Consider the following 16,999-nt stretch of genomic DNA (forward strand, 5'->3'; position numbering starts at 1 on the left):
CACACAGCCAGTACTGTCAGTGCTCCCACCACACAGCCAGCACTGTCCGTGCTCCCCCACACAGCCAGCACTGTCAGTGCTCCCCTACACAGCCAACACTGGCAGTGCTCCCACCACACAGCCAGCACTGTCAGTGCTACCCCACACAATCAGCACCGTCAGTGCTCCCCCCACACAGCCAGCGCTGTCAGTGCTCCCCACGCAGCCAGCCCTGAGTGCTTCCCCCCCCCCCACAGCCAGCACTGTCAGTGCTCCCACCACACAGCCAGCACTGTCAGTGCTCCCACCACACAGCCAGCACTGTCAGTGCTCCCACCCCACAGCCAGCACTGTCAGTGCTCCCACCATACAGCCAGCGCTGTCAGTGCTCCCACCACACAGCCAGCACTGTCAGTGCTCCCACCCCACAGCCAGCACTGTCAGTGCTCCCCCCACACAGCCAGCGCTGTCAGTGCTCCCACCACACAGCCTGCACTGTCAGAGCTCCCCCGACACAGCCAGCACTGTCAGTGCTCCCACCACACAGCCAGCACTGTCAGTGCTCCCCCACACAGCCAGCACTGTCAGTGCTCCCCCCACACAGCCAGCACTGTAAGTGCTGCCACCACACAGCCAGCACTGTCAGTGCTCCCACCACACAGCCAGCACTGTCAGTGCTCCCACCACACAGCCAGCACTGTCAGTGCTCCCTCCACACAGCCAGCACTGTCAGTGCTCCCCAACACAGCCAGCACTGTCAGTGCTCCCCCCACACAGCCAGCACTGTCTGTGCTCCCCCACACAGTCAGCACTGTCAGTGCTCCCCCACAAAGCCAGCACTGTCAGTGCTCCCCCACACAGCCATCACTGTCAGTGCTTCCCCCCACACAGCCAGCACTGTCAGTGCTCTCACCACACAACCAGCACTGTCAGTGCTCCCCCCACGCAGACAGCACTGTCTGTGCTCCCCCCACACAGCCAGCACTGTCTGTGCTCCCCCCACACAGCCAGCACTGTCTGTGCTCCCCCCACACAGCCAGCACTGTCAGTTCTCTCACCCCACAGCCAGCACTGTCAGTGCTCCCCCACAAAGCCAGCACTGTCAGTGCTTCCCCCCACAAAGCCAGCACTGTCAGTGCTTCCCCCCACACAGGCAGCACTGTCTGTCCTCCCACCACACAGCCAGCACTGTCAGTGCTCCCCCACAGAGCCAACACTGTCAGTACTCCCCGACAGAGCCAGCACTGCCATTGCTCCCACCACACAGAAAGCACTGCCAGTGGTCCCCCACACAGCCAGCACTGTCAGTGCTCCCCCCACACAGCCAGCAGTGTCAGTGCTTCCCCCACACAGCCAGCACTGTCAGGGCTCCCACACACACAGCCAGCACTGTCAGTGCTCCCACCGCACAGCCAGCACTGTCAGTGCTCCCCCCACACAGCCAGAACTGTAAGTGCTCCCCCACACAGACAGCACTGTCATTGCTCCCCCCACACAGCCAGCACTGTCAGTGCTCCCACCATACAGCCCACACTGTCAGTGCTCCCCACAGAGCCAGCACTGTCTGTGCTCCTCCCACACAGCCAGCACTGTCAGTGCTCCCCCACACAGCCAGCACTGTCAGTGCTCCCCCACACAGCCAGCACTGTCAGTGCTCCCCCCACACAGCCAGCACTATCAGTGCTCCCACCCCACAGCCAGCACGGTCACTGCTCCCCCACACAGCCAGCACTGTCAGTGCTCCCACCACACAGCCAGCACAGCCAGTGCTCACACCAGACAGCCAGCACTGTCAGTGCTCCCCCACACAGACAGCACTGTCAGTGCTCCCACCACCCGGCCAGCATTGTCAGTGCTCCCACCACACAGCCAGCACTGTCAGTGCTCACACCACACAGCCAGCACTGCCAGTGCTCACACCACACAGCCAGTACTGTCAGTGCTCCCCCCACACAGCCAGCACTGTCAGTGCTCCCACCACACAGCCAGCATTGTCAGTGCTCCCCACACAGCCAGCACTGCCAGTGCTCCCCCCACACAGCCAGCACTGTCAGTGCTCCTCACCCAGCCAGCGCTGTCAGTGCTCCTCTCACACAGCCAGCACTGTCAGTGCTCCCACAACACAGCCAGCACTGTCAGAGCTCCCCCCACACAGCCAGCATTGTCAGTGCTCCCCACACAGCCAGCACTGTCAGTGCTCCCCTCACACAGCCAGCACTGTCAGTGCTCCCACAACACAGCCAGCACTGTCAGTGCTCCAACCACACAGCCAGCACTGTCAGTGCTCCCCCACACAGCCAGCATTGTCAGTGCTCCCCACACATCAGCACTGTCAGTGCTCCCACCACACAGCCAGCACTGTCAGTGATCCCCCCACACAGATAGCACTGTCAGTGCTCTCACCATACAGCCAGCACTGTCAGTGCTCCCCCCACACAGCCAGCACTGTCAGTTCTCCACCCTCACGGCCAGCACTGTCAGTGCTCCCCCACACAGCCAGCACTGTCAGTTCTCCCCACACAGCCAGCACTGTCAGTGCTTCCCCCCACACAGGCAGCACTGTCTGTGCTCCCACCACACAGCCAGCACTGTCAGTGCTCCCCCACACAGCCAGCACTGTCAGTGCTCCCCTACACAGCCAACACTGGCAGTGCTCCCCCACACAGCCAGCACTGTCAGTGCTACCCCACACAATCAGCACCGTCAGTGCTCCCCCCACACAGCCAGCACTGTCAGTGCTCCCCACGCAGCCAGCCCTGAGTGCTTCCCCCCCCCACAGCCAGCACTGTCAGTGCTCCCACCACACAGCCAGCACTGTCAGTGCTCCCACCACACAGCCAGCACTGTCAGTTCTCCACCCTCACGGCCAGCACTGTCAGTGCTCCCCCACACAGCCAGCACTGTCAGTTCTCCCCACACAGCCAGCACTGTCAGTGCTTCCCCCCACACAGGCAGCACTGTCTGTGCTCCCACCACACAGACAGCACTGTCAGTGCTCCCACCACACAGCCATCACTGTCAGTGCTCCCACCGCACAGCCAGTACTGTCAGTGAACCCCAGCACAGCCAGCACTGTCAGTGCTCCCCCACACAGCCAGCACTGACAGTGCTCCCCCACACAGCCAGCACAGTCAGTGCTCCCCCCACACAGCCAGCACTGTTAGTGCTCCCCCAGACAGCCAGCACTGTCAGTGCTCCCCACACACATCCAGCACTGTCAGTGCTCCCACCACACAGCCAGCACTGTCAGTGCTCCCCCACACAGCCAGCATTGTCAGTGCTCCCCACACAGCCAGCACTGTCAGTGCTCCCACCACACAGCCAGCACTGTCAGTGATCCCCCCACACAGATAGCACTGTCAGTGCTCTCACCATACAGCCAGCACTGTCAGTGCTCCCCCCACACAGCCAGCACTGTCAGTTCTCCACCCTCACGGCCAGCACTGTCAGTGCTCCCCCACACAGCCAGCACTGTCAGTTCTCCCCACACAGCCAGCACTGTCAGTGCTTCCCCCCACACAGGCAGCACTGTCTGTGCTCCCACCACACAGCCAGCACTGTCAGTGCTCCCCCACACAGCCAGCACTGTCAGTGCTCCCCTACACAGCCAACACTGGCAGTGCTCCCACCACACAGCCAGCACTGTCAGTGCTCCCACAACACAGCCAGCATTGTCAGTGCTTCACACACAGACAGCAATGTCAGTGCTCCCCCCACACAGCCAGCACTGTCAGTGCTCCCGCCACACAGCCAGCACTGTCAGTGCTCCCACCACACAGCCAGCACTGTCAGTGCTCCCCCCACACAGCCAGCACTGTCAGTGCTCCCCACACACAGCCAGCACTGTCAGTGCTCCCACCACACAGCCAGCACTGTCAGTGCTCCCCCCCACACAGCCAGCAGTGTCAGTGCTTCCCCCACACAGCCAGCACTGTCAGGGCTCCCACACACACAGCCAGCACTGTCAGTGCTCCCACCGCACAGCCAGCACTGTCAGTGCTCCCCCACACAGACAGAACTGTAAGTGCTCTCCCACACAGACAGCACTGTCATTGCTCCCCCCACACAGCCAGCACTGTCAGTGCTCCCACCATACAGCCCACACTGGCAGTGCTCCCCACAGAGCCAGCACTGTCTGTGCTCCTCCCACACAGCCACCACTGTCAGTGCACCCCCACACAGCCAGCACTGTCAGTGCTCCCCCACACAGCCAGCACTGTCAGTGCTCCCCCCACACAGCCAGCACTGTCAGTGCTCCCACCACACAGCAATCACTGTCAGTGCTCCCCCACACAGCCAGCACTGTCAGTGCTCCCCAAACACAGCCAGCACTGTCAGTGCTCCCACACATACAACCAGCACTGTCAGTGCTCCCACCACACAGCCAGCACTGTCAGTGCTCCCCCCACACAGACAGCACTGTCAGTGATACCCGCACTCAGCCAGCACTGTCAGTGCTCCCCACAGAGCCAGCACTGTCAGTGCTCCCACCACACAGACAGCACTGTCAGTGCTCCCCCACACAGCCATCACTGTCAGTGCTTTACCCCACACAACCAGCACTGTCAGTGCTCCCACCACACAGCCAGCACTGTTACTTCTCTCACCACACAGCCAGCACTGTCAGTTCTCCCACCACACAGACAGCACTGTCAGTGCTCCCACCACACAGCCATCACTGTCAGTGCTCCCACCGCACAGCCAGTACTGTCAGTGCACCCCAGCACAGCCAGCACTGTCAGTGCTCCCCCACACAGCCAGCACTGACAGTGCTCCCCACACAGCCAGCACAGTCAGTGCTCCCCCACACAGCCAGCACTGTTAGTGCTCCCCCAGGCAGCCAGCACTGTCAGTGCTCCCCACACACATCCAGCACTGTCAGTGCTCCCACCACACAGCCAGCACTGTCAGTGCTCCCACAACACAGCCAGCATTGTCAGTGCTTCACACACAGACAGCAATGTCAGTGCTCCCCTCACACAGCCAGCACTGTCAGTGCTCCCACCACACAGCCAGTACTGTCAGTGCCCCCACCACACAGCCAGCACTGTCCGTGCTCCCCCACACAGCCAGCACTGTCAGTGCTCCCCTACACAGCCAACACTGGCAGTGCTCCCACCACACAGCCAGCACTGTCAGTGCTACCCCACACAATCAGCACCGTCAGTGCTCCCCCCACACAGCCAGCACTGTCAGTGCTCCCCACGCAGCCAGCCCTGAGTGCTTCCCCCCCCCACAGCCAGCACTGTCAGTGCTCCCACCACACAGCCAGCACTGTCAGTGCTCCCACCACACAGCCAGCACTGTCAGTGCTCCCACCCCACAGCCAGCACTGTCAGTGCTCCCACCATACAGCCAGCGCTGTCAGTGCTCCCACCACACAGCCAGCACTGTCTGTGCTCCCACCCCACAGCCAGCACTGTCAGTGCTCCCCCCACACAGCCAGCGCTGTCAGTGCTCCCACCACACAGCCTGAACTGTCAGAGCTCCCCCGACACAGCCAGCACTGTCAGTGCTCCCACCACACAGCCAGCACTCTCAGTGCTCCCCCACACAGCCAGCACTGTCAGTGCTCCCCCCACACAGCCAGCACTGTAAGTGCTGCCACCACACAGCCAGCACTGTCAGTGCTCCCACCACACAGCCAGCACTGTCAGTGCTCCCACCACACAGCCAGCACTGTCAGTGCTCCCTCCACACAGCCAGCACTGTCAGTGCTCCCCCACACAGCCAGCACTGTCAGTGCTCCCCCCACACAGCCAGCACTGTCTGTGCTCCCCCACACTGTCAGCACTGTCAGTGCTCCCCCACAAAGCCAGCACTGTCAGTGCTCCCCCACACAGCCATCACTGTCAGTGCTTCCCCCCACACAGCCAGCACTGTCAGTGCTCTCACCACACAACCAGCACTGTCAGTGCTCCCCCCACGCAGACAGCACTGTCTGTGCTCCCCCCACACAGCCAGCACTGTCTGTGCTCCCCCCACACAGCCAGCACTGTCTGTGCTCCCCCCACACAGCCAGCACTGTCAGTTCTCTCACCCCACAGCCAGCACTGTCAGTGCTCCCCCACAAAGCCAGCACTGTCAGTGCTTCCCCCCACAAAGCCAGCACTGTCAGTGCTTCCCCCCACACAGGCAGCACTGTCTGTGCTCCCACCACACAGCCAGCACTGTCAGTGCTCCCCCACAGAGCCAACACTGTCAGTACTCCCCGACAGAGCCAGCACTGTCATTGCTCCCACCACACAGAAAGCACTGCCAGTGGTCCCCCACACAGCCAGCACTGTCAGTGCTCCCCCCCACACAGCCAGCAGTGTCAGTGCTCCCCCACACAGCCAGCAGTGTCAGTGCTCCCCCACACAGCCAGCAGTGTCAGTGCTCCCCCACACAGCCAGCACTGTCAGTGCTCCCACCCCACAGCCAGCACGGTCACTGCTCCCCCACACAGCCAGCACTGTCAGTGCTCCCACCACACAGCCAGCACAGCCAGTGCTCACACCACACAGCCAGCACTGTCAGTGCTCCCCCCACACAGACAGCACTGTCAGTGCTCCCACCACCCAGCCAGCATTGTCAGTGCTCCCACCACACAGCCAGCACTGTCAGTGCTCACACCACACAGCCAGCACTGCCAGTGCTCACACCACACAGCCAGTACTGTCAGTGCTCCCCCCACACAGCCAGCACTGTCAGTGCTCCCACCACACAGCCAGCATTGTCAGTGCTCCCCACACAGCCAGCACTGCCAGTGCTCCCCCCACACAGCCAGCACTGTCAGTGCTCCTCACCCAGCCAGCGCTGTCAGTGCTCCTCTCACACAGCCAGCACTGTCAGTGCTCCCACAACACAGCCAGCACTGTCAGAGCTCCCCCCACACAGCCAGCATTGTCAGTGCTCCCCACACAGCCAGCACTGTCAGTGCTCCCCTCACACAGCCAGCACTGTCAGTGCTCCCACAACACACCCAGCACTGTCAGTGCTCCAACCACACAGCCAACACTGTCAGTGCTCCCCCACACAGCCAGCATTGTCAGTGCTCCCCACACAGCCAGCACTGTCAGTGCTCCCACCACACAGCCAGCACTGTCAGTGATCCTCCCACACAGATAGCACTGTCAGTGCTCTCACCATACAGCCAGCACTGTCAGTGCTCCCCCACACAGCCAGCACTGTCAGTTCTCCACCCTCACGGCCAGCACTGTCAGTGCTCCCCCACACAGCCAGCACTGTCAGTTCTCCCCACTCAGCCAGCACTGTCAGTGCTCCCCCACACAGCCAGCACTGTCAATGCTCCCCCACACAGCCAGCAAATCAGTGCTCCCTCCCCACACAGCCAGCACTGTCAGTGCTCCCCCACACAGCCAGCACTGCCAGTGCTCCCACCACACAGCCAGCACTGTCAGTGCTCCCACCACACAGCCAGCACTGTCAGTGCTCCCCCACAGAGCCAATACTGTCAGTGCTCCCACCACACAGCCAGCACTGCCAGTGCTCCCCCCACGCAGCCAGCACTGTCAGTGCTTCCCCCACACAGCCAGCACTGTCAGTGCTCCCACCACACAGCCATCACTGTCAGTGCTCCCCCACACAGCCAGCACTGTCAGTGCTCCCCAAACACAGCCAGCACTGTCAGTGCTCCCACACATACAACCAGCACTGTCAGTGCTCCCACCTCACAGCCAGCACTGTCAGTGCTCCCCCCACACAGACAGCACTGTCAGTGATACCCGCACTCAGCCAGCACTGTCAGTGCTCCCCACAGAGCAAGCACTGTCAGTGCTCCCACCACACAGACAGCACTGTCAGTGCTCCCCCACACAGCCATCACTGTCAGTGCTTCCCCCCACACAACCAGCACTGTCAGTGCTCCCACCACACAGCCAGCACTGTTACTTCTCTCACCACACAGCCAGCACTGTCAGTTCTCCCACCACACAGACAGCACTGTCAGTGCTCCCACCACACAGCCATCACTGTCAGTGCTCCCACCGCACAGCCAGTACTGTCAGTGCTCCCCAGCACAGCCAGCACTGTCAGTGCTCCCCCACACAGCCAGCACTGTCAGTGCTCCCACAGACAGCCAGCACTGTCAGTGCTCCCCACACACATCCAGCACTGTCAGTGCTCCCCTCACACAGCCAGCACTGTCAGTGCTCCCACCACACAGCCAGTACTGTCAGTGCTCCCACCACACAGCCAGCACTGTCCGTGCTCCCCCACACAGCCAGCACTGTCAGTGCTCCCCTACACAGCCAACACTGGCAGTGCTCCCACCACACAGCCAGCACTGTCAGTGCTACCCCACACAATCAGCACCGTCAGTGCTCCCCCCACACAGCCAGCACTGTCAGTGCTCCCACCACACAGCCAGCACTGTCAGTGCTCCCTCCACACAGCCAGCACTGTCAGTGCTCCCCCACACAGCCAGCACTGTCAGTGCTCCCCCCACACAGCCAGCACTGTCTGTGCTCCCCCACACTGTCAGCACTGTCAGTGCTCCCCCACAAAGCCAGCACTGTCAGTGCTCCCCCACACAGCCAGCACTGTCAGTGCTCCCACCACACAGCCAGCGCTGTCAGTGCTCCCACCACACAGCCAGCACTGTCAGTGCTCCCACCCCACAGCCAGCACTGTCAGTGCTCCCCCCACACAGCCAGCGCTGTCAGTGCTCCCACCACACAGCCTGCACTGTCAGAGCTCCCCCGACACAGCCAGCACTGTCAGCGCTCCACCACACAGCCAGCACTGTCAGTTCTCCCACCACACAGCCAGCACTGCCAGCGCTGCTCCTACACAGCCAGCACTGTCAGTGTCCTCCCCCCACACAGACAGCACTGTCAGTGCTCCACCACACAGCCAGCACTGTCAGTGCTCCCACCACACAGCCATCACTGTCAGTGCTCCCACCGCACAGCCAGCACTGTCAGTGCTCCCCAACACAGCCAGCACTGTCAGTGCTCCCCCACACAGCCAGCACTGGAAGTGCTCCCCCACACAGCCAGCACAGTCAGTGCTCCCCCCACACAGCCAGCACTGTCAGTGCTCCCCCCAGACAGCCAGCACTGTCAGTGCTCCCCACACACATCCAGCACTGTCAGTGCTCCCACCACACAGCCAACACTGTCAGTGCTCCCACAACACAGCCAGCATTGTCAGTGCTTCACACACAGACAGCAATGTCAGTGCTCCCCCCACACAGCCAGCACTGTCAGTGCTCCCGCCACACAGCCAGCACTGTCAGTGCTCCCACCACACAGCCAGCACTGTCAGTGCTCCCCCCACACAGCCAGCACTGTCAGTGCTCCCCACACACAGCCAGCACTGTCAGTGCTCCCACCACACAGCCAGCACTGTCAGTGCTCCCCCCCACACAGCCAGCAGTGTCAGTGCTTCCCCCACACAGCCAGCACTGTCAGGGCTCCCACACACACAGCCAGCACTGTCAGTGCTCCCACCGCACAGCCAGCACTGTCAGTGCTCCCCCACACAGACAGAACTGTAAGTGCTCTCCCACACAGACAGCACTGTCATTGCTCCCCCCACACAGCCAGCACTGTCAGTGCTCCCACCATACAGCCCACACTGGCAGTGCTCCCCACAGAGCCAGCACTGTCTGTGCTCCTCCCACACAGCCACCACTGTCAGTGCACCCCCACACAGCCAGCACTGTCAGTGCTCCCCCACACAGCCAGCACTGTCAGTGCTCCCCCCACACAGCCAGCACGGTCACTGCTCCCCCACAGAGCCAGCACTGTCAGTGCTCCCACCACACAGCCAGCACAGCCAGTGCTCACACCACACAGCCAGCACTGTCAGTGCTCCCCCACACAGCCAGCACTGTCAGTGCTCCCCAAACACTGCCAGCACTGTCAGTGCTCCCACACATACAACCAGCACTGTCAGTGCTCCCACCTCACAGCCAGCACTGTCAGTGCTCCCCCCACACAGACAGCACTGTCAGTGATACCCGCACTCAGCCAGCACTGTCAGTGCTCCCCACAGAGCCAGCACTGTCAGTGCTCCCACCACACAGACAGCACTGTCAGTGCTCCCCCACACAGCCATCACTGTCAGTGCTTCCCCCCACACAACCAGCACTGTCAGTGCTCCCACCACACAGCCAGCACTGTTACTTCTCTCACCACACAGCCAGCACTGTCAGTTCTCCCACCACACAGACAGCACTGTCAGTGCTCCCACCACACAGCCATCACTGTCAGTGCTCCCACCGCACAGCCAGTACTGTCAGTGCTCCCCAGCACAGCCAGCACTGTCAGTGCTCCCCCACACAGCCAGCACTGACAGTGTTCCCCCACACAGCCAGCACAGTCAGTGCTCCCCCCACACAGCCAGCACTGTCAGTGCTCCCCCAGACAGCCAGCACTGTCAGTGCTCCCCACACACATCCAGCACTGTCAGTGCTCCCCTCACACAGCCAGCACTGTCAGTGCTCCCACCACACAGCCAGTACTGTCAGTGCTCCCACCACACAGCCAGCACTGTCCGTGCTCCCCCACACAGCCAGCACTGTCAGTGCTCCCCTACACAGCCAACACTGGCAGTGCTCCCACCACACAGCCAGCACTGTCAGTGCTACCCCACACAATCAGCACCGTCAGTGCTCCCCCCACACAGCCAGCACTGTCAGTGCTCCCCACGCAGCCAGCCCTGAGTGCTTCCCACCCCCCCACAGCCAGCACTGTCAGTGCTCCCACCACACAGCCAGCACTGTCAGTGCTCCCACCACACAGCCAGCACTGTCAGTGCTCCCACCACACAGCCAGCACTGTCAGTGCTCCCACCACACAGCCAGCGCTGTCAGTGCTCCCACCACACAGCCAGCACTGTCAGTGCTCCCACCCCACAGCCAGCACTGTCAGTGCTCCCCCCACACAGCCAGCGCTGTCAGTGCTCCCACCACACAGCCTGCACTGTCAGAGCTCCCCCGACACAGCCAGCACTGTCAGCGCTCCACCACACAGCCAGCACTCAGTTCTCCCACCACACAGCCAGCACTGCCAGCGCTGCTCCTACACAGCCAGCACTGTCAGTGTCCTCCCCCCACACAGACAGCACTGTCAGTGCTCCACCACACAGCCAGCACTGTCAGTGCTCCCACCACACAGCCATCACTGTCAGTGCTTCCACCGCACAGCCAGCACTGTCAGTGCTCCCCAACACAGCCAGCACTGTCAGTGCTCCCCCACACAGCCAGCACTGGAAGTGCTCCCCCACACAGCCAGCACAGTCAGTGCTCCCCCCACACAGCCAGCACTGTCAGTGCTCCCCCCAGACAGCCAGCACTGTCAGTGCTCCCCACACACATCCAGCACTGTCAGTGCTCCCACCACACAGCCAACACTGTCAGTGCTCCCACAACACAGCCAGCATTGTCAGTGCTTCACACACAGACAGCAATGTCAGTGCTCCCCCCACACAGCCAGCACTGTCAGTGCTCCCGCCACACAGCCAGCACTGTCAGTGCTCCCACCACACAGCCAGCACTGTCAGTGCTCCCCCCACACAGCCAGCACTGTCAGTGCTCCCCACACACAGCCAGCACTGTCAGTGCTCCCACCACACAGCCAGCACTGTCAGTGCTCCCCCCCACACAGCCAGCAGTGTCAGTGCTTCCCCCACACAGCCAGCACTGTCAGGGCTCCCACACACACAGCCAGCACTGTCAGTGCTCCCACCGCACAGCCAGCACTGTCAGTGCTCCCCCACACAGACAGAACTGTAAGTGCTCTCCCACACAGACAGCACTGTCATTGCTCCCCCCACACAGCCAGCACTGTCAGTGCTCCCACCATACAGCCCACACTGGCAGTGCTCCCCACAGAGCCAGCACTGTCTGTGCTCCTCCCACACAGCCACCACTGTCAGTTCACCCCCACACAGCCAGCACTGTCAGTGCTCCCCCACACAGCCAGCACTGTCAGTGCTCCCCCCACACAGCCAGCACGGTCACTGCTCCCCCACAGAGCCAGCACTGTCAGTGCTCCCACCACACAGCCAGCACAGCCAGTGCTCACACCACACAGCCAGCACTGTCAGTGCTCCCCACACACAGACAGCACTGTCAGTGCTCCCACCACCCAGCCAGCATTGTCAGTGCTCCCACTACACAGCCACCACTGTCAGTGCTCACACCACACAGCCAGCACTGCCAGTGCTCACACCACACAGCCAGTACTGTCAGTGCTCCCCCCACACAGCCAGCACTGTCAGTGCTCCCACCACACAGCCAGCATTGTCAGTGCTCCCCACACAGCCAGCACTGCCAGTGCTCCCCCCACACAGCCAGCACTGTCAGTGCTCCCCACCCAGCCAGCACTGACAGTGCTCCCCTCACACAGCCAGCACTGTCAGTGCTCCCACAACACAGCCAGCGCTGTCAGAGCTCCCCCCACACAGCCAGCACTGTCAGTGCTCCCACAACACAGCCAGCACTGTCAGTGCTCCAACCACACAGCCAGCACTGTCAGTGCTCCCCACACAGCCAGCACTGTCAGTGCTCCCACCACACAGCCAGCACTGTCAGTGATCCCCCCACACAGCCAACACTGTCAGTGCTCTCACCAGACAGCCAGCACTGTCAGTGCTCCCCTCACACAGCCAGCACTGTCAGTGCTCCACCCTCACAGCCAGCACTGTCAGTGCTCCCCCCACACAGCCAGCACTGTCAGTGCTCCCCACACAGCCAGTACTGTCAGTGCTCCCCCACACAGCCAGCACTGTCAATGCTCCCCCACACAGCCAGCAATTCAGTGCTCCCTCCCCACACAGCCAGCACTGTCAGTGCTCTTCCCACACAGCCAGCACTGCCAGTGCTCCCACCACACAGCCAGCACTGTCAGTGCTCCCACCACACAGCCAGTACTGCCAGTGCTCCCCACACAGCCAGCACTGTCAGTGCTCCCACAACACAGCCAGCACTGTCAGAGCTCCCCCCACACAGCCAGCATTGTCAGTGCTCCCCACACAGCCAGCACTGTCAGTGCTCCCCTCACACAGCCAGCACTGTCAGTGCTCCCACAACACAGCCAGAACTGTCAGTGCTCCAACCACACAGCCAGCACTGTCAGTTCTCCCCCCAGACAGCCAGCATTGTCAGTGCTCCCCACACAGCCAGGACTGTCAGTGCTCCCACCACACAGCCAGCACTGTCAGTGATCCCCCCACACAGATAGCACTGTCAGTGCTCTCACCATACAGCCAGCACTGTCAGTGCTCCCCTCACACAGCCAGCACTGTCAGTTCTCCACCCTCACAGCCAGCACTGTCAGTGCTCCCCCACACAGCCAGCACTGTCAGTTCTCCCCACACAGCCAGCACTGTCAGTGCTCCCCCACACAGCCAGCACTGTCAATGCTCCCCCACACAGCCAGCAAATCAGTGCTCCCTCCCCACACAGCCAGCACTGTCAGTGCTCCCCCACACAGCCAGCACTGCCAGTGCTCCCACCACACAGCCAGCACTGTCAGTGCTCCCACCACACAGCCAGCACTGTCAGTGCTCCCCACGCAGCCAGCCCTGAGTGCTTCCCCCCCCCCCACAGCCAGCACTGTCAGTGCTCCCACCACACAGCCAGCACTGTCAGTGCTCCCACCACACAGCCAGCACTGTCAGTGCTCCCACCACACAGCCAGCACTGTCAGTGCTCCCACCATTCAGCCAGCGCTGTCAGTGCTCCCACCACACAGCCAGCACTGTCAGTGCTCCCACCACACAGCCTGCACTGTCAGAGCTCCCCCGACACAGCCAGTACTGTCAGTGCTCCCACCACACAGCCAGCACTGTCAGTGCCCCCCCCACACAGCCAGCACTGTCAGTGCTCCCCCCAGACAGCCAGCACTGGAAGTGCTCCCCCACACAGCCAGCACAGTCAGTGCTCCCCCCACACAGCCAGCACTGTCAGTGCTCCCCCAGACAGCCAGCACTGTCAGTGCTCCCCACACACATCCAGCACTGTCAGTGCTCCCACCACACAGCCAGCACTATCAGTGCTCCCACAACACAGCCAGCATTGTCAGTGCTTCACACACAGACAGCAATGTCAGTGCTCCCCCCACACAGCCAGCACTGTCAGTGCTCCCGCCACACAGCCAGCACTGTCAGTGCTCCCACCACACAGCCAGCACTGTCAGTGCTCCCACCACACAGCCAGAACTGTCAGTGCTCCCACAACACAGCCAGCATTGTCAGTGCTTCACACACAGCCAGCAGTGCCAGTGCTCCCCACACAGACAGCACTGTCAGTGCTCCCACAACACAGCCAGCACTGTCAGAGCTCCCCCCACACAGCCAGCATTGTCAGTGCTCCCCACACAGCCAGCACTGTCAGTGCTCCCCTCACACAGCCAGCACTGTCAGTGCTCCCACAACACAGCCAGAACTGTCAGTGCTCCAACCACACAGCCAGCACTGTCAGTTCTCCCCCCACACAGCCAGCATTGTCAGTGCTCCCCACACAGCCAGGACTGTCAGTGCTCCCACCACACAGCCAGCACTGTCAGTGATCCCCCCACACAGATAGCACTGTCAGTGCTCTCACCATACAGCCAGCACTGTCAGTGCTCCCCTCACACAGCCAGCACTGTCAGTTCTCCACCCTCACAGCCAGCACTGTCAGTGCTCCCCCACACAGCCAGCACTGTCAGTTCTCCCCACACAGCCAGCACTGTCAGTGCTCCCCACACAGCCAGCACTGCCAGCGCTGCTCCTACACAGCCACCACTGTCAGTGCTCCCCCACACAGCCAGCACTGCCAGCGCTGCTCCTACACAGCCAGCACTGTCAGTGTCCTCCCCCCACACAGACAGCACTGTCAGTGCTCCACCACACAGCCAGCACTTTCAGTGCTCCCACCACACAGCCATCACTGTCAGTGCTCCCACCGCACAGCCAGCACTGTCAGTGCTCCCCAACACAGCCAGCACTGTCAGTGCTCCCCCACACAGCCAGCACTGGAAGTGCTCCCCCACACAGCCAGCACAGTCAGTGCTCCCCCCACACAGCCAGCACTGTCAGTGCTCCCCCCAGACAGCCAGCACTGTCAGTGCTCCCCACACACATCCAGCACTGTCAGTGCTCCCACCACACAGCCAGCACTGTCAGTGCTCCCACAACACAGCCAGCATTGTCAGTGCTTCACACACAGACAGCAATGTCAGTGCTCCCCCCACACAGCCAGCACTGTCAGTGCTCCCGCCACACAGCCAGCACTGTCAGTGCTCCCACCACACAGCCAGCACTGTCAGTGCTCCCCCCGCACAGCCAGCACTGTCAGTGCTCCCCACACACAGCCAGCACTGTCAGTGCTCCCACCACACAGCCAGCACTGTCAGTGCTTCCACCCCCCCACACAGCCAGCAGTGTCAGTGCTTCCCCCACACAGCCAGCACTGTCAGGGCTCCCACACTCACAGCCAGCACTGTCAGTGCTCCCACCGCACAGCCAGCACTGTCATTGCTCCCCCACACAGACAGAACTGTAAGTGCTCTCCCACACAGACAGCACTGTCATTGCTCCCCCCACATATCCAGCACTGTCAGTGCTCCCACCATACAGCTCACATTGGCAGTGCTCCCCACAGAGCCAGCACTGTCTGTGCTCCTCCCACACAGCCAGCACTGTCAGTGCTCCCCCACACAGCCAGCACTGTCAGTGCTCCCCCACAAAGCCAGCACTGTCAGTGCTCCCCCCACACAGCCAGCACTGTCAGTGCTCCCACCCCACAGCCAGCACGGTCACTGCTCCCCCACACAGCCAGCACTGTCAGTGCTCCCACCACACAGCCAGCACAGGCAGTGCTCACACCACACAGCCAGCACTGTCAGTGCTCCCCCCACACAGACAGCACTGTCAGTGCTCCCACCACCCAGCCAGCATTGTCAGTGCTCCCACTACACAGCCAGCACTGTCAGTGCTCACACCACACAGCCAGCACTGCCAGTGCTCACACCACACAGCCAGTACTGTCAGTGCTCCCCCCACACAGCCAGCACTGTCAGTGCTCCCACCACACAGCCAGCATTGTCAGTGCTCCCCACACAGCCAGCACTGCCAGTGCTCCCCCCACACAGCCAGCACTGTCAGTGCTCCCCACCCAGCCAGCACTGTCAGTGCTCCCCTCACACAGCCAGCACTGTCAGTGCTCCCACAACACAGCCAGCGCTGTCAGAGCTCCCCCCACACAGCCAGCATTGTCAGTGCTCCCCACACAGCCAGCACTGTCAGTGCTCCCCTCACACAGCCAGCACTGCCAGTGCTCCCACAACACAGCCAGCACTGTCAGTGCTCCAACCACACAGCCAGCACTGTCAGTGCTCCCCACACAGCCAGCACTGTCAGTGCTCCCACCACACAGCCAGCACTGTCAGTGATCCCCCCACACAGACAGCACTGTCAGTGCTCTCACCATACAGCCAGCACTGTCAGTGCTCCCCTCACACAGCCAGCACTGTCAGTGCTCCACCCTCACAGCCAGCACTGTCAGTGATCCCCCCACACAGCCAGCACTGTCAGTGCTCCCCACACAGCCAGCACTGTCAGTGCTCCCCACACAGCCAACACTGTCAATGCTCCCCCACACAGCCAGCAAATCAGTGCTCCCTCCCCACACAGCCAGCACTGTCAGTGCTCTCCCCACTCAGCCAGCACTGCCAGTGCTCCCACCACACAGCCAGCACTGTCAGTGCTCCCACCACACAGCCAGCACTGCCAGTGCTCACACCACACAGCCAGTACTGTCAGTGCTCCCCCACACAGCCAGCACTGTCAGTGCTCCCACCACACAGACAGCATTGTCAGTGCTCCCCACACAGCCAGCACTGTCAGTGCTCCCACAACACAGCCAGCACTGTCAGAGCTCCCCCCACACAGCCAGCATTGTCAGTGCTCCCCACACAGCCAGCACTGTCAGTGCTCCCCTCACACAGCCAGCACTGTCAGTGCTCCCACAACACAGCCAGCACTGTCAGTGCTCCAACCACACAGCCAGCACTGTCAGTGCTCC

The sequence above is a fragment of the Scyliorhinus torazame genome, chromosome 5 (assembly GCF_047496885.1).
Source record: "Scyliorhinus torazame isolate Kashiwa2021f chromosome 5, sScyTor2.1, whole genome shotgun sequence".
Lineage (NCBI taxonomy): Eukaryota > Metazoa > Chordata > Chondrichthyes > Carcharhiniformes > Scyliorhinidae > Scyliorhinus > Scyliorhinus torazame.